Source organism: Monodon monoceros, unplaced genomic scaffold (genome assembly GCF_005190385.1).
Source record: "Monodon monoceros isolate NGI ecotype Baffin Bay Population unplaced genomic scaffold, NGI_Narwhal_1 Super_Scaffold_9, whole genome shotgun sequence".
NCBI lineage: Eukaryota > Metazoa > Chordata > Mammalia > Artiodactyla > Monodontidae > Monodon > Monodon monoceros.
The window spans coordinates 36,950,725-36,969,951 of NW_021703786.1; positions in this window are offsets into that span (position 1 = coordinate 36,950,725).

Here is a 19,227-nt window from a genome sequence, read left to right on the forward strand (position 1 = left end):
AAACAGTTATGGGGATAAAAATAGTGGCAGGTCATTTAGTCTTTCATTTACGGAGGCCAGGGCTCGTGCCAGCTGGGGAACAGCGCAGACGGGAAGGTTGGCGTGGCCCCCGCCTGCCAGGTCCCTGCACCCCGAAACTGCACAGGACACACAGCAGCTGGTGAGGATGTCGTCCCAAGACAGAGGCCCACCCTGGAAGAAGGGCTCCAGAAGGAATTCAAATCTTGGGAATTTTTCTCCAGAAACAGACGTTTCCCACGCATCCTGTCGGCTGCACTGTGCGCTCAGCTTCAGGACTCCCCGCGTTCAGCGTCAGCAGCCTTCACCCTGTACTTACTCACGGGTGAAAAACGGGGGGAAATTTTCACATGTGAAACAGGGAGCCTTCCAAAACACCCAGTGTCTTAAAACTCAACACTCCCGAGGAGATTAGCCTCAAAAAGAATTTTAAAGACCAAGAAAACAAAGCGAAACAAGCAAATCACTACTTCTGAAAGCCGCGGCGGTCTTGGCGCGTGCGCTCACCTCCTTCTGGGGGGCTGCTCCCCACTCTCGCTCTCGGGGTCATCCGATCCCGGCCTCTCCGGACCGGCTCTGCCCTGTGATCCCTTCCTCAAGGTCCTGCCCCAGCCTGCTCACTAGATGACCCAAGTGCCGGTGTCCACGGGGCTAACGTCCCGTCCGCGAGCTGCTGTATTCCCCCTGCATCTCCCGAAAGGTCAGGATCTTCCCGCTGCCGGTTTAGATGAGGAACAGCAAGGAGCACGTCTAGGGCCCTGGGAGCGGCGAGTGGTCACTGGCTTCTGGGCTGGCCCAGGCTTCGCTCGGGGCTGGTTGCTCGCACAGGCACGCGCGGCTCGTGGCTGCTACTCCGCTGCCTTGGCAAAGAGGCCATGTGGAGGGCGGCTTAAAATAGCTTTTCAGCCTCTGCCCTCGCTCCCACCAGGTGCTGTTTTATTTTCCGTGCGTCAGGCCCAGCCCCGCGCTCTCTTTCCCTTTGGCTGCAATGCGGGATGGAGCGCGTGCATCCGGCACGGAGCAGGGCAGCGTCCTCGGAGCAGCTGGCCACAGGGAGGGCCTGGCTCAGCCCACCGCGATTCACCCCGCAGGGCAACCCCAAGGCCCAGCAAGATCAGGTGGGCAGGTCCTCCTGGCGCCACGGAGGCCTAGGGGCTGGCCTGAACACCAGGAGGTCAGGACTTGATGCATCATTAAGCTCGAGATCGCGACTCCCGGCTGCGCGGAAAGCCTGTCCCCGGCCCCCCAGACACACACGCCTGGTACCTACGACCCAGGTGGGGCTCTGGCTGGGCTGGCAGCTCACGGCTGAGCCAACTCAGAGTGTCGCTCAGCTTGACGTGGCCCCCGTGGCTCCTCCCCGTCCCCCCGTGGCTCCTCCCCATCCCCCCGTGGCTCCTCCCCATCCCCCCCGTGGCTCCTCCCATCCCCCGTGGCTCCTCCCCTCGTGGCTCCTCCCCTTCCCCCTCATGGCTCTTCTCGTCCCCCCGTGGCTCCTTCCCGTCCCCCCATGGCTCCTCCCCCTCCCCCTCATGGCTCCTTCCCCCGTCCCCCTCGTGCCCCATCCTCGCATGGGCCTGGCGCCCGTGGCCACCTCCTCTGGTGCATCCACGCCCGTGAGCTTCTCCCCTGCTTCACCCTGTGTCTCCCACCCCAGGAGAGGCAGCCCAGGGGGCGGTTGAGAGCGAAGCTCTGCAGCCATCCTGCTGGCCTCCCCCCGGTGGTAGCTGCTCGGTCGGGGCCGAGTTGTTTGTGTCTCCCGGGGCCTCAGTTTCCTCGCGTGCAAAAGGCGCTGCTTATGACGGTGCGGCCCCATCGGGCCGAGGGTCTGTGTGGAGCGTCTCCCGCAATGGACGCCAGCTTTCACGACCCGGTGGGAGCCCCGGCACGAGGCCCCCCAAGGCCAAGCCGGGCCAGGGCTGCAGCAAGAGCACGGCTTCTTCTCTCCTTCAGCCCTTTTTGAGAAACGGGGCCGCGTGCCAGCTGACCGGGGAGTCGCCGGTGGGAAGGTCATCACTGAGCCAACCTCGGCCTCCAGGAGCAGGGCTGACGGGGGCGTGTGCCTGGATGTTCTGTAAACAGGACTTGGGTCCTCGCGAGAAGGGGCGGCTGAGCCGCGAGGGAGGGAGACTGAGGGACACTGACGAGCCTTGAGGCACCCTGGGCTCAGCAGCCCCCCGTCCCGCTCTGCGCGGGAGGATGAGGGGGAGGGAGGGAGGATGGGGGGAGGGAGGGGGGAGGGGCCCACGCCGGCGATGAGCAGCGAACGGCTGTTGAAAGAGACAGAGTGAAAGCGTAACCCCCCGGGGGACCCGAGCCTGTGTTGCTCTGGCTTCAGAGGCTCCCCGTCCCTCTGCCCCTCTGTCCCTGCCCTGAAATGGTGGGCAGTGCTCCTTGCGGTGGCAGGGGCTTCTCTGATTGTCCTGCGTCCGGTACCAACCTGTGTCCAGCTCTGCCCACTTACATCCAGTCCACCAGCAAGACCTGCTGGGTCTACCCTAAAGCCGTGGTTCGCTACTGGGGGCAATTTTGCCCCCTGGGCAGACGTTTGGCCATGTCTTGAGACATTTTTGGTTGTCACAGCTGGAGAGAGGGGCTACTGGCGTCTAGTAGGTAAAAGCCAAAGGCCAGGGATGGTACTAAACGTTCTACAACACACAGGGCAGCCCTCACAGCAAAGGATGATCCCGCCCCAAACGGCAGCAGTGCTGCTGCCGAGAACCTTGCCCTGAAACAGGCCCCCAGGCCGTCCACTTCCACCCATGTCCACCGGTCTCCCCGCCTGGTTCCTGAGGCTGCCCTTGACCCCCGCCCCACGGCCCTCTGTGCATCTGCCAGCATGACCCTGTCTGAGCAGGTCCTTTACCTGCTTAAAGCCCTCCAGCGGCTTCCCATGATCTTAGAATAAACGCAAACTTTCACACTACCCACCAGCCTCATACAATCTGGCTCGTGGCATGTGAATTCAATGGGTAGGAGGTAAGCTCAGAAAAGTGCTGGCTTGATTATTCACTCCTGTGTGTGTGTGTGTGTGTGTGTGTGTGTGTGTGTGCCCTTTCCCATCAGAATATAAGCTCTACAAGAAAACCGAGCTGGTCCATCCCGTTCGCTGTTGGATCCCAGCACCTAGAACAGTACTTCACACATAGTAGGGGCTCCAAAAAATGTTTGTTGCATGAATAAATGAGTGAATGGATGCCAAGACTGTTCTGAGCCTGGCAAGTTGTGACCCAAAGCATAACCGTGTCATGGCCCGTGCGCTCGAGGTGTTCGCAGGCTGATTAAGGAGACAAGATGTGCACACGAGAATTAATTCATGACCAGCTCTCAGCGCTCTTCGCGAGCCGAGGAAACCCAAGCTGTCAATCTGTGCCACCAGCCAGCACCTAGAGGCACTGCTGCTGCGGTTACACTTGGGCGATTGTTATCGGCCCTGAGCTTTCTCTTCTCCAGCCTGTTGAGTGCTCTGGGGTGAAATCCTGGCTCAGCCGAAACGCTAACACACACGGGCAAAGGCGACAGCCCACACCACGGGCGGGGAGCAGAGCGGAGCCTGCGGGGATGTGCAAGCAGTGCTTTGGCTCTAAGAAAGCAGAACAGGATGTCTCCCTGAGATGCTTTCTTTAAAAAGCCAATTCAATAAATGCATTGCAGAGAGGCCTATTCTAGGCAGGAGAGGGGTAAATACAATTTGGTCTAAAGAACAGGAAGAGCTAGTGGTGGACTCAACAGACGGAGGGAGAAGAGGCAAAAAAGTAAAAGTGCACACGCGCATGCACACGCACACACACGCACACACACATGCACACATGCACACAGGCACACGCACACACGCACACACACACGCACACAGGCACACACACGCGCACACGCGCACACGCACACACGCACACACACACAGGCACACGTGCACACATGCACACACGCACACAGGCACACGCGCACACACGCACACGCACACACAGGCACACGCGCACACAGGCACACACGCACACAGGCACACGCACACACAGGCACACACACACAGGCACACACGCACACATGCACACACGCACACAGGCACACATGCACACACGCACATGCACACACACACAGGCGCACACGCACACAGGCACACACACACACATGCACACACACACACAGGCACACACCGAATGAGTACCAAAAGCATGCCAGGCACTCTTCTGGTTACCTTAAGTGCATTTTTTAAAGCCCACAATGACTCCTTGAGGTAGGTCCTATCTACTGTGCCCATCTTACAGAAGAGGAAAGCGAAGTCCAGAGAGATTAAAGAACAATTCCCGGTGAGCAACGCCCGGCAAACCTAGCCAAACGGAAGAGCACAGATGTGAGCCACGCTGGGGGCCTTCCTGGAGGAGGGGGCAGGAGGCTGTGGTCTGATGGAGGAAAGGATGGGTGGGAGGGGTCAAAACCACACGGAAATCAGTAAACAGGTGGGAGGGGAAGGACTGACTCATATCCAGTGCTCGCTGCGTAATTCCCACGTAATCATCTCGTTTAATCCCCATGGCACGCCTGCAGAATAGAAGCCGTTGTTCACACCTTACAGATGGGGAAACTGAGGCCCAGGTTAATTAACTGGTTTCCAGTTCTATAACTCCTAAGCATCACAGCGAGGTTTCTCTGTCCTTTCTGACCTTGAACACTTAGGGCACCAAAGAGGCAGCCTGGCTGGGGTGTGCGGGACCTTCCCGGGGCCCTTCTCCCCTTACGGCTTCCTGCAAAGCCCACCCCATCACCAAGGGAAGTTTCCTTTTCTCATCTGACTCTGATGCCTATGAGACCAGAGGCCCTTCTGTAACTGTTTCTGGAAGCCTCTCTCCCATCTTCATCTGATTTTTTTTTTTTTTTTTTTTTTTGAGCTGTCTGGGTGTGGGTAGAGAGAGAAAAATAGCGCTGCGGTTCTCAAAACCCAGCAGGTCCCTTTGCAGCCGCCCCACCTGGCTGGCTGTCACCTGGAGAAGCCCCAGAGGAAGGAGCAAGCTGGCAGGCGGGGGGCTGGCTCTGGGGTCACCCTCCCCCCACAGGACAACCCTGGTGTTGAGACCTCCCAGAGGTCAGAAACAAATGGAAGTAGTGAGTGCAGGTGACCCGCAGGGCATGTGGGAGGGAGAGTCAAGGCTGGCCGGGCAGGGTCAGCACCAGCTAGTGGCCAGAGACCTTGTTAACAGGGAAGAGCTGATTTCTTTGGCAAAGGGCAGCCCAGGGAGGAAAGGCTGGACTTGGGGCGGGGGGGGGCAGAATACTCTGGGGGTGTTTGTACTTTCTGGAAAATTTACCAAAATAACACCTGATTCTTGTAGCTAATACAGATAGGAGAAAGAAAACCTCCCCATCCCAAGATAACCACTATCATACTTAAAATGCTTGATAGGGGCTTCCCTGGTGGCACAGTGGTTAAGAATCCACCTGCCAATGCAGGGGACGCGGGTTCGAGCCCTGGTCCAGGAAGATCCCACATGCCGCAGAGCAGTGAAGCCCGTGCGCCACAACTACTGAGCCCGCACGCCTAGAGCCTGTGCTTTGCAACAAGAGAAGCCACTGCAATGAGAAGCCCGCGCACTGCAACAAAGAGTAGCCCCCGCTCGCTGCAACTAGAGAAAGCCTGTGCGCAGCAAGGAAGACCCAACGTGGCCAAAAATAAATAAATTAACAAACAAATAAAATTTAAAAAACAAAAAAATTCTTGATAATTTGCTCATTTCACTTAATTATTATTATTTTGTTACATTTTCATAACGGGGACAGTGAAGTTCTCATATCAAACTTACCGGGACCCTAAGCTGGGCATCTAAAATGGGGATGGCAAACGTTGACATGCAAGTTCCTTAAACATTTTATGTAACTTAGAGCCTGTAAACACACAACATTCAGAAAGGATGAGGTCTTCTCTCTCTGTGCCTCCTTCTTGCATAAACTATACCCATAATGCTTGACTGAAAATTGCCAATTTGAGGTTATTTGAAGAAAAGCAAAATATTCACAAAGCAACCTGAATGCAAAGTCCTTCTTGATGTTTGCAGTATTTTCTAGTATTTTGTAGTAGCCTTGCCCACAACTAGCTCTAGAGCCGTTTTTAAAAACTCATCTTTATTATCCTTCTTAAACATCCTATTGTGTCTTCATTGAAACAATTCTGTTCTTTGCACTCGTATATCTTCAGTTTCTGAGGCATTTGCTTAAATTATTTAACTAAAAAACAATATAGCAGCATCAAATGTTTGGGGAATAAGTTGGCTGATTTGTGCTAAGTCACAGTGAGAACACAATTCCGCAGAGAAAAGATGTTCAGCATGTCACGGGCATTATTTAGTGTTTTGTAGAGAAAAAAAAAAAAGTCCGTTAATCCATTCAGTCATTCAGGGGACATCAACTAAGAAAGATTCCACTACAAAATTTAGATCTTTCCACATAATTGTATTGTTTTTTAAGAGCTGTATAATATTCCATTTTGTACATATGCATTATAATGCCTCCTAACCCATCACTTACTTTCAGCCTCATGTCCTAACGTTTAGGAGGTTCTCAAATTTTTCTATCATAAACAACACTGTGTTGAATATTCTAATCTTTATATCTTTACACACTTAACCAGTATTTCATTCATTCTTTCTTTCATTCAAAAAATATTTATTGAGCCCCTACTATGGACCAGGTACTATTCTGGATCTTGGGGATACAGCAATAAACCAAACCAACAAAATCCCTGCTCTTGGAATTATATTCTTGTGGGAAGATTCCACATCCTTAGGATAAATTTCAAAAAGTTGGAATTCTTTTTTAATATTTATTTATTTATTTTGGCTGCATGGGGTCTTAGTTGTGGTATGTGGGACCTTCATTGCGGCATGCAGGCTCTTTGTTACAGCATGTGGGATCTAGTTCCCCGACCAGGGATTGAACCCGGGCCCCCTGCATTGGGAGCATGGAGTCTTACCCACTGGACCACCAGAGAAGTCCACAAAAAGTTGGAATCTTTGGTCAGTGGCTATGAGCCTTTTCAGGGCTTTTGATACATATTGTCAAAATGCAGTAAGAAGTAAAGGAAACCACAAATTCGAATTTTTACCCAATTGAATCATTTCAAAGTTTCATACATACTCATACACCCTACGTACCTGCATGTAGATCTAATAGTTACCATGTGTATTAGTTATCTACTGCTGCATAACAAATTACTCCAAAACTTAGCAACTTAAAACAACAAACATTTATTATCTCACAGTTTCAGTGGGTCAGGAATTTGGTAGTGACCTAGCTGGGTGGACTGGCTCAGGGTCTCTCATGAGGTTGTGGTCAAGTGTCACTCAGGGCTGCCGTTATCTGAAGGCTTTGCTGGGGCTGGAGTGTCGGCTTACAAGAAGGCTCACTCTCGTGACCATTGACACGAGGCCTCAGCTTCTCACCCCTCGGGTCTCCATAGCGCTGCTCAAACGTCTGACAACAGGGCAGCTGGCTTCCCCCAAAGCGAATGATCCAAGACTCAGCAAGAAAGAAGCAATGCCTTTGACCATCAATCTTGGACGATACACATCATCACTTCCACCATTTGCTATTTCTTAGCAGCAAGTCACTCAGTCTAGCCCATACTCAAGGGGAGAGGACTAAGGACCACTTTGGATTTGGGGACATATTTAAAACACCACATCATAGGTAGGTGAGCCTTCCAGGGCAGTGACCGCTGTCAGGAAGAGAAGCAAGAAACCACTTTGGTTGCACTTTGATGGAATGAGACTTTTGTCCCAAAATGCATTTCAGTAAGTCTTGCTATTGCTTTGTGTCTTTTTTTCCCCCTCTTTTTCATCAAGCCTTTTATTGTAAAATACATGCTTGTTATTGAAAATTTGGAAAATATAGAAAAGTCAAGATAAAATAATAAAATTCACCCCTCATCACACCACCTAGAGATAACCACTGATCACAGCGCAGTTTATTTCCTTCCTTCTGTGTGCATCGTCTTACCTTGTGAGAAACATAATGAGTATACGATTCTGTATCCTGCTTTTTCATGTAATACTGCATACATTTGTTTTCTTCAAGTCATTAGAACTCTTTGTACTGAATATTTTAAATGGCTACTACCTTAGTTTTCTTACTAATTCCCCTATTACTGGACTTTAGGTTGTTTCCAGTTTTTTAATTATTTTGAACAACTCAGCGATGAACATCTTTGTTCCTAAAACTTTGAATACATTTTGGATCATTTCCTCAGTTGGGCTCCCAGAAATAGAATGACTGAACATTTTTGAGACTCTCGGTACTTTTTTCCTTCTGTTTTGCTTCTCAAGAAGCTCTACTTTCCCTGGTAACATTTTCTTGCTCTTGGATCAACTAGTAACTTGCATTTCTATTCAATCAATGTCAATGCTGTTGTTGGTTTGTTGTCAAGTTCCTTCCTTAATTCGTCCAACAAATATTTCCGTGAGCACTATATGAGGTGCCGGGTCTGGGCTATGTATCCAGGTGGCAGTGATTACCAGAACTCATGGGCTATGTATCCAGGTGGCAATGATTTACCAGAACTCACGGTCCAGAGAGCTTTAGGCTTTTGCCTCTGTCCACGGGATTTGAAGTGGCTTAAAACACTCCAAGTGAACAATAAATAAAAACAGAAGATCAGGACCAAAGACAATAAAAACATAAACGTATTTCCCACAAGAGTTAACAAAATTGCTGTTTGACCCTCATACTTGGCTTTGTATTTCCTAGCAGCCAAAAAAATTGGTAACCATTGGAAAAGAGGAAGCATATATATTCCTCTAGGAATGAAAGCCTCTCCTAGCACTGAATCCCAAAGGAAATTCTCAGGTGTGATTTTATTACATGGAAGAGAGAGTGAGCCATATAAGAAATGATGTCCTCTACAATATTTGGGGAGTTTTAAAAAAATAAATGCAGTAGCAAATTTCACATGGCTTTTCTTTAGTGACCTTTATCAAGTTAGGGGCTTAACCTTGAAATGCAACTTCATGAAGGTGACCGATAAATAAATAAATAATAAATAAACAAACCCAAATCTCCAGGTAAGTAGCCGATTATGTGGTCCAACCTGGTTCAAGAATTTAGAATTCCTGGAGGAAAACAAACAAACAATGAGACACCAAGTTTTATCTATCAAATTGGCAAAGATTAAGCCTTCTTTAAAGATTAAAACCCAATTTTGGCAAGACTTGGGGAAGCCAGCCCTCTCGTACGCTGTGGGTGGCATATAAATCGGTACAGTTCTTCTGGAGGGCGATTTGGCACCAGGTAACAAGAGTCTTAAAAATGCGCTTGCGCACAGCAATTCTGCTGTGGGGATTTGTTTCCTAAGGAAATAATAAAAACTGCACATCAAGACTTATGTGCCAGGAGCTCACTCTGCTCAGGCGCCTAGGTTTGCAATCAGCACAGCTGTGCCCAGCAGGGCCTGGAAATCTTGGGGTCTCTGGCAGTTCTGGGAGGTGAATTCTTTCTGTCTCTCACAGCGGCATCTCAGCTTCTCTTTTTCTTTCTAAACCCTTTTATTTTGAAATCATTTAAGGCTCAAAAGACTGCGAAAATAATACAGAGGGTCCACATACCCCTCACCCCTCTCTCCCCATGATGATGTCTTACATAACCGCAGCATATCGTCAAAATCAGGACATCGAGCGAGTGAAATACTGTTAACTGAGGACAGACCTTATTCGGATCCCACCAGGTTTTACATGCTGTGCGCGTGCGCGTGTGTGCGTGTGCGTGTGATACCATGAAACCCTACCGCGTGTGTAGAGTCACATAACCACCACCATGTTCAAGATCAGGAGCTGTTCCTTCCAGAAAGAGACTCCCTTTTGCTACGTTATACTCACCTCTTCCCGGCCACCGCCCATGCAACCACAGGTCTTTGCCCACCGCTGTAATTTTGTCATCTCGAGAGAGACATACAAACAGAAGCGCCAGGATATAACCTTCTGGATGTGCTCCGCCCCCTCTACTTGTCTGTTTTCTCAAAATTCCAACCAACCACACTGGCCTGGGGCCCTTTTGGGTCAGGCCGTGTCGTTGGTCACCAGCAAGCCCGTGGATTGGCTGCTGGGGGTCGGGCTCCCACCTGTGGCCCAGTCATCCATGGCCGAGGAGGGAAGCCATCTGACACAAAGCTCCCCACCCTGTCGTCAAAGAGAGGAGCAAAGGAAGTCCCCCTCTGAGGGGGGCCGGGCCGGGCAGGTGCTTTACCTGGTCCAGCTACTGTTCAGTTCCCTGGGGAAACTCTGAATGTCCGTGGCCTACCTGATCGCCATGCCGGGCTCCTCTCGGCTAACAGAACACCATCTGGGGCTGACTTGGGGTAAACATGGGTCCTCTAGTGCCCCAGGGGATGGGTGTTCGTGGTGTAAGCCAATCCCGGAACTCCAGCCTCCTTGCCACTGGCCGGTTTAGGCGAGAGCCCAGGACACACTGAGTCCTGGCTGGGGCCCCTTCTGCGAGCTGCCTCAAACGACCTTCCAAGGCCTGCAGGGGCCGGGAGGGGCTGTCGGGAGAGAAGAGCTCGACATCAAAGAGGGTTTTTCAGGTCTGAGAGAGCATCTTGCTGCCCGGACTTGCCGCAGAAGTCCTTACCCAGGGCTCAGTAGCAAAACCCACTGCTACAGCCAGAAGGATTTATAGCAATGCAAAGCAGCGCAAGAAACAATAAACTGACTTTGGAGGAAAGATTAAAGGCCAGAGAGGAGATGCTGGGAAATTTTATTAGGCTGAAAGCACACAGAGTAATCATTTGAGGAGGTAGGAGGATCTTTTGGTCCCACAGGCCCTGAGTGATTTCGGGGTCTCGGTGAAGCTCCGCCCCCTCCCCAGGCTCGGCCGCGACTCAGAAGGGGCAGAACCCGTCCCCTCGTCCCCTCGTCCGGGGGCTTTTGCCTCCATTCAGGTGGCCGTTGCTCGCCCCTAACGATGGGAAGACTGTATAACTGATCGTCCCAACCAGGTGACGCATGAAGTCAAACAGAGGCCTGTGCGTTCTGCCGGGACAGAAACCGGGACCCCCGCAGCAGACCGGGCTGGAGGGTTGCCCAGCAACCTGCGCACCTCTGCGGAGAGCTGCCGCCCGCCCCGCCCCGCCCCGCCCTTTGGGAGGTGCCCGTGAATCCGATATTTTACTCATTTCAGGATTTCTCCGCCTGACGAGTGTCTCACCATGACGTTTGCGGTTCATTATTCTCTGCGGTGGTGAGTGTCCTGCGTGCCGCAGGACGTTTAGCCGCACCCCTGGCCTCCTCCCACTAGCACCCCCCTCCCCAGTCGTGACCACCGAAAACGTCTCCAGACATGGACAAATGTCCGCGGGGTCGGGGTCAAAGCCACCCCGGCTGAGAACCATGGATCTGGCCCCATCCTCTCACTGTTTGGGAGAAGGGCCGCAGTCGGTTTGCTTAGGGGTTAAAGCTTTCTAGACAGTTAACAAGGCTTGTCATCTCGGGGCCGAAAGGCAGGGGCCTCGAACGGGGGTGGGCACGGGGGGACACATGGAGGACACCCCAGGGAGGAGGGGGAAATGGGCACCTTTCCGCCCGGTGTCGTCCAGGAAGCTCTGCTATGACCCACAGGCACCGGCATTGTCCCCACGACTCTGCAGAGCCAGCCTGGGCTGGCTGCGCCGTCGGCGCCCACCTGGTGGGCCCGCGAGGGCTCCTGGCCCATCCCGCTTGCTTGGTACCAGGTGCGCCCAAGGTGCCCAGAGAAGTCGCTGCCCTCTCGTTCCCTGCCGTCCTCTCCTGTGCTCTCAGGGACGCGCCTGGCGCTTTAGAAGATGAACAGTCTAGAAGCACACCCTCCACCATAGGAATCTATAACTGAATGTGTCATAAATAATAATAAAACTTGCTCCTTTTAGCCAGACCCCGTGCTGAACCCTTGGAATGCATTGTCTCCTTTATTCTCCCCACAAACCCTCAAGGTGGGTGTTCTGGGCAATCTGTGCGGTTTTCAAATGATGAAGCCAGAGCTTAGGGGGATCAAGCAATTTGCCCAGGTCACTTCATGGCCGACACGTGGAACTGAATCTCAGACCCATCTCGCTCCAGGGCACGTGAGTGCACTCCGCTGGGGATCACAGAGTTATGGGTGTGCGGAGATGTGGTTTGCTGGAGCGGCCAGGGTCCCCGAGCCGGTCGGTCGAGCAGCCCTGACCTTTCACCCCAGCGGGCCATCCATCATTATCACTGTCCTGAAAAGGGGCAGGAAACACAGCCTGACCTAGTTTCTCCCACAAATGGACAGCAGATCTGCCGGGAAATTTTAGACATTTGCCAGTAGATGCTAATGACTGACGGAAGGAGATTATTTTCTCTCCCCATGCATGAGTAGAATCTATGATCTTTACAAGTGATGGCTGAGGGATATGTCATTCTCCATCACGGTTTCCAGAAGCTAGAGGCTTCCAGATAACCTGAAGCAGGTCCATTTTTTTTTTTTTTTTTTTTGAGAGACCAATTTGTCATGCCCAGAAGGAGTCCCACTTCCTAGAGCCAAGCCCAGGTGAATCCTACAGACCTTTGCTTACTCTGAAAGGACAGCCAGAGCCTCTGGACAAGCATCATTGCTAGGGTTTCTGGGACCAGCTCTGCCCATTCCAGACTCTGATTCTCACCTTCGCTACCCACATCCTCAGACCCCTTATCCTGGAAATCAGTGTCACGCTTCTCACCCACTAGGAGGGCTATGGTGCAATAATAATTAATAATAATTTTTAAAAGGAAAATAACAAGTGTTAGCAAGGATGTGGAGAAATTGGAACCTTTGTCCATTGCTGATGGGAATGTAAAACAGTTTAGCCACTGTGGAAAATTCTGTCAGTTCCTCACAAAGTTACACAGAGAATTATGCTATGATATAGCAATTCAACTCCTAGGTGTGTACCCGATAGAACTGAAAACAGGTGTCCAAACAAATACATGTACACGCATGTTCATAGTCACACTATTCCCAGTAGCCAAAAGGTGGAACAACTCACATATCCATCGGCGGGTAAATGGATAAACAAATTGTGATACGATAGAACGGTTCCCATAAAAAGGAATGAAGTGTTGACACATGCTACAGTGTGGATGAGGCTTGAGAACATTACACTAAGTGTACGAAACCGGACACAAAGGGCTATATATTGTAAGATTCCATTTGTATGAAATATCCAGATAGGTAACTCTATAGAAACAGAAAGCAGTTGGTGGCAGCCAGGGGTTGGGGGTAGGGGGAGTGAGAACTAACCGCTTAGTGGGTCCAGGGTGTCCTTGTCAGGTAATGAAAGTGTTTTGGAACTAGATAGAGGTGGCGATTTTACAACAGTGTGAATGTACTACCTACATGCACTGAACCGTTCACTTTAAAAATGGTTTATTTTATGTCATGTGAATTTCATCTCCATAAAAAAGCTTCTCAATTGAGAAACGTCAGTGTCACAGCAATACCAGCCTCGGCAGGGGCCGGGCTGGTGCATGATGGGAGGATGTTTCCCTAACCTCTGTGTGGTGAGCATCTGCTGATTCGGTGAAAAGCACCGTGCCTTCTTCCGGGATCTGTTCCCAGGTTTTCCTCCGAGGACCTGTCCGCACCATCCTCTCTAAGCCCAGATGCCGGCTACATAAGTCAATTAATTCCCTTTCCTGATTTTCTGTCACTTGCAACCAAAACAATCCTGATGATACAGTCAGTTTCAATGTTTCTGTGGAGCAGACCCTAGTTTATGCTTGAGTCAATTTCGGGAAATTGCTGAGAGATGTGTTCATGTGGAAATTTGAAAATTCTAGCTTCCAGCCCTCTCCTTCAATCTGTACAGAAAACTTCAAGTTAAAAATGTTATTTTTTTGGATGGTGATGGTTGCCCAGCAACGTAAATGTACTGAATGCCAATGAACTATACATTTAAAAATGGTTAAAATGGTACATCTTATGTATATTTTACCTTCATTTAAAATAATAATGAATGTTATTTTTTCTGATTATAGTATTCATATACATATATTCATAGTAAGAAAATTTTAAACAATATAGAAAAGAATGGAGAATATAATTATCACCCATAATCTTTCCCCAGGGGCTAACAACTGTGCACACTTTGGTATATTTCCTTGTAGACCTTTTTATTTTTCACTTGTATACATGTATAATTTTATTTTTTCACAAAGTGGATCATATTACATAAATATTCTTGTGTCCTGATTTTTACTTAGCTATCTAATAAATACATGTATATATATAGTAAATAATATTTAGATACTATGAGCATTTTCTGTATCCTTAAATTAAAAACTTGATTTTTAATGGCTCTATAATACTCTGTTCTTTGGATATGTAGCATGCTCCCCCAATGGATTCCTGAACAGTAGGTGTTGAGGGAGTTTCCTATTCATGTCCATCATAAATAAGGCTGTGATGAATATTGATCACTGGGGTCAGAGAAGAGGGATTACGAGGTCAGAGGCTGCTAACAATTTCAATGCTTTTGATATCTGCAGTCAGATCACCCCACCTAAAGTGGTCCCTTTCTCGAGCTTTAATCACTGCCTGAGGGAGGGGCCTGACCATCAGGCCGGGATGGGAGCAGACCCGGGGCTGCAGGACACGGTCACTCACAGCTGCAGGGGGAGTGGGTCGGGGGGGGGGGGGGGGCATCAGCCCGCCCCCCCCCCCACCCCGACTGGCTCCTCTGTGCTTCCTTCCCAGATGCTGCCTGCTTAGAAAACCACCCTCACTCCTACCTTTCAAAGTTTGTTCCATCACCTTCAAAGCTGGGAAATAGCTGTACAAAATGCTGCTTTCTGCCCTCTCAGGAAGCTGGTCCTGACCTCTGTCTGAAGTCCACGGCCACGCTCTCCTTTCCTGGCCCCCTTCTCCCCACCACCCCTTCCACCCTCGGGGTTCTTGCCCTTTGTTACGGGCTCCCTCACCCACCCTGCAGCTGCCCAGTTAGCTGAGCTGTCCCCCTGCCCTTGGAGCGCTGACCAGCTCGCTGGGCTTATAACCACTGTCGTCGGTCTTCTTCTTATGGAGGGGACGTTTGGACAGTCTCTAAGGACCTGGGCCTATGCCACCTGGCCTATTTAACACCTTAGCCCACGAGTGTCCACACTGATGTTGGCGTGGATTAACTTTTCACATAGGATTGGTGTCTCCCTGAGGCCCAAGAGCATGAGTCACCAGGCAGAGAGTTTCCCGGGATCAGCAGAGAGCAAGAAAAAGTCTCAGACGACCCGGCTGCAATCATCACCTTTTGCAAAGACCCTCCTCCAGCCACCTGCTTCCTGAGCCCCGCAGGGAGCTGTCCCCACGAGGCCATCTTCCAGGCCACCTTCAGACCTTTCCTGCCAAGACCTCCCCCGCTCCTGTCTTCCGCCCTGCCGTATTCAGCCACGTCCAGGGCCCTCATTTCAGCGCCGTTTCTCGAGCACCGGCAACTTTGTCCGCAGTCGGAATGGAGAAGAGTCTTCATTTGGTTGACGGGCTGCCCTGCCCTTGGAACTGTTTTATAAGCAATCATCCAGTTGCCAAGGGGACAAATTATGAGAGCAGAGGCTGAACAGTTGGTCCTGGGGGACGGGGAAGGCAGCTTGGAGAACGGCCAGTGGGGGGAACACAGTGGCTGCTCGGTCACCCGGCAAGGACATGCGCAGCGGCGGGACCGCTCCCAGGTTCCACGCCCTGCGGCATCCAGAGGAGGAGAGAGCACGTCCTGCTAAGAAAAGGACTCAGTTCTTGGCCAGCCACGTTGGGAAACCTGCCGAGCCACTTAGCGGGCTGCGGGGGAGGAGGGGGCGGGCCGAGAAAACAGCAGAGACTGAACGACAGGGGCGACCACAAAGGAGGGGTGAGTGAGGTCTGGAGGAATGAGGGACAGGGGGGTGGACCCGCGGTCCCGTCAACCCCTCCCCCACCAGCAAAGTCAAGTCCAGGAGGAAAATAGGGAAACTCACAGGCCTGAACCCACGGCTGAGAAAAGAGCAGGGGAGTCAGCAACGTCACCTGGTGGGCTAGCACATCCGCAAGCCCAGCCCCCCTGTAGGGCCCCGCCCACCAGCTCTCCAGGGAGCATCGCTGAGCCACCTGGCACCCTCCTTGAGGCAGAGCAGAGAATCGGTCTCCTGCTTCTTGAAGCCCAGTGTCTCTTGGGCCCTGAATATTCTTGCGGCCAGTGGCCCTGTGTCCCTAGGCTTCCCTGTTGGCCCAGTCATCCCGAACACGTGGGTCCCAAAGAGCTCCCTGCTGAGACCAGATCCCGCGTGCCTGGGCCCTGACGGCCAGCCAGAGGACGCAGTGTGCTGTGCCCACTCACGGCGTGGGTGATGCCCGCGAGGATGGATCCTGAATGTGCCATGCTCCCTCCAGCGCTATCATTTTGCCATTCCCAGGGCAAATTGCTTCTTTAAGTCTTCTCATCTGGAATGGAGGGTACTGGTGTCCTGGCTCAGAGGGTCGTTGTGAGAACCCAAAGTGCCAGTGTGTGCCAGCACCCGGCAGACTGCGGCAGGTAGCAGGCACTAATGTTACTGTCATCGGCCAACGCGCCATAGAAGCACCGCTCCCTTGAGCGCCGGTCTCCTCTCCCCGGCCTTGCCCGGTCCTGCCCACACACACACACACCCTCGAGGCCCTCTTCTCTCTTCCCTGCGCCTCCCCCCTCCCTCCCTCTGATACACACACATACACAGAGGCCCCGCAGGCCCTGAGGTCGTGCCCATTTCAAACCTGATCTGGATCTGCTGGGAAACCCTGATCTCCATCCCGACACCTTCGAAGGTGCCCCCCTCTCTCTGTTACCCGTCCTCCCACATCAGCGCTGGCAGCCACGGAGACCTGGGGCTCAGGGTTTCCCCAGCCCATCTGCTCACTGCACGGAGAGTGCAGCCCACGCGCTGCTGAACGAATGAGCAGTGGGTGCTAGAAGGTGCAAGAAAGGGCCGGCGGGCAGGGGAGCCGAATCAGGCGAGACCAAGCTCCGCGGCCGCGGCGAGCTACCCTTCCACCCAAGCGGCTTCACAAGAAAGTTTTTTCTTGCTCAGGCTGTGTGTCCATTAGAGGTCGGCAGGGGGCGCTCTGCTCCTCAGTCACCTGGAGGTTCGGAGCGACAGAAGCTCCATCCTGACTTGCCTCTCCACAGTCCCAAAGGCAGGGAAAATGGAATATGGCAAAGTGTTCGGTGGCCCCTAAAGCCTCCACCTGGCAGTGACACATGTCACTTCTCCTCATATTCCGTCAGCCAGAGTAGGTCCCCTGAACAGGCCTGACTTCGAAGGGTGCTGAGCGTCACAGTCTCCTACCCTGGGCGGGTCGCACCTTCCGTGGACCTTCCCAACCCTGCACGCACCGGGGCAGCTAGCCTCCCCTCCACCTCCAGGGGGTCTGGCCCGACCTTCACGCCTCCTCGGGAGGTAATGGGGCATTTTCCTTGATAGGAGCACAGGGCACGTGGGCTGAGTGCGCTCCCGTGTATGTTTCTAATTAAGACCTCAGGCATGCAGGCATCGGATTCGCCGAGCTTGGCCTCGGATTCAGAAAAAGCTGAGGTTTTATGCAACGCTTCAACCACGGGAATGCATGAATTGTTGAAAAGCGAGAATGAGGCCCAGAGAGGAAGGGCTGCTCCATTATTCATCAGGCCCAGAGTCCCCAGGTCCCCAAGCGCAACTGCTGGGCTTAACAAACACCTACAGAATTTCCCCATCAAGTCGACAGCGAGCGCGCGGGCAGCTCCAAGCAGGGCTCCCGCCCACGCCCTCCACTGCCTGTCTCATCAGCTCAACACAAGGGGAGCAGCCTTCCGCTCAGCATGCTGGTGTTTAGGGCCCACCCTGCCCCTCATGGGCCCCCAGGCCTGAGGCCCGAGCTCCTGAAAGGAACCAGAAGGCCTTTCACTCTGTCCGCACCGCGTGTCCTGAGGTGTGTCTCCCGCAGCCCTCCACCCCGCCCGCCCCAGACGGCCGGCCTTTCCCTGAACGCAACTGGTGTCCTCCTACCTTTGCCTGGGCCGGCCTTTCTGCCTGAAACTGCCTTCCTGTCCCTCTGTCCACCTGGCGACCTCTTCCTCTTCAAGCCCAGATCAGAGGAAGGGAAACTAACTTCTGCTGCGAGCCGGCTGTTAGACGTTTGTGCAAACATTATCCCAATGAAGCGTGTGTCGGGGGATGTCATCACCAGCTCCATAACTTGTGGGGTCTGGTGCAAAATGAAAATGCGGTCCCTTGTTCAAAATGATTAAAAATTTTAAGACCGCCAAAGCAGATCATTAGACCAACCAAGCCTAAGAGCAGGTTCTGGGTGAATGCACAAGTCACATACCCATGAAATCAGCCCTGGTTAGAGGGCGGTAAAGCGAATCTCAGAGAGGTCAGGTAACTTGTCCAAGTCGCACAGCTAGTTAGGGGCAGAATCAGGTTGAATTCCGATCCATCTGATCCAAATCCCCTTCCTCTCAACCACCCACCTTGTGAGGCCTCCCCACTTGCCTCAGGCAGCATGACTAGGGGAGAGGCTGTGAACACCCCCGGAGACCGACGGTCCTTCTGAAGGATGCCTTCGGTGGGCAATGGGTCTCTTCCTTCACCCTGGAGAACAGCATCATGAGATGAAAGAGGGGCCCAGTCTGGGGAGCAAGTGGGCATTCTAGCAACCCTCAATCGGCCCACGAAGGAGGACACCCCATGCCCCAGCTACCCCTTCCTTCATACCCACCTTCAGGCAGCCTGCTCACCCCCAACCCTAATACCCACTCTTCTGTTGCCTGAAGACATTGCTGCTGTCCAGCAGAGCTGACCCTGTAGGACACAGATCCCAGGGCAGCATCTCTGGCCTTTGCTGGGAACATTAAATGCAGCCCTTGAGAGAGGCACAGCTCCTGACTGCTCTGCCCAGTTTTCATCTTTTCATATCACTGATCCAGTTCAGTTGCTCTGGTGGGTGGTTTTCCCCTTGATTTGACAAACCTCAGTCTTGGGGAAATGCATCCTACTTAGATTCAGTCATTCAACAGTGCATCAACTGTGCACCTACTGTGTGCAAGACCCCTGCCTTCAAGGAGCTCACAAGCATAGCTGGGGAGACTGACAATAAACTCACCATTGCTAAATGGGAAAGAGCTAGTCAAGAGGCTCCTGGGCCCAGATGAGGGAAGGAAGAAATTATGTGTATTGGGTCAGAGGGAGCAAATTGAGCAACGTTTTGAAGGACCTATAG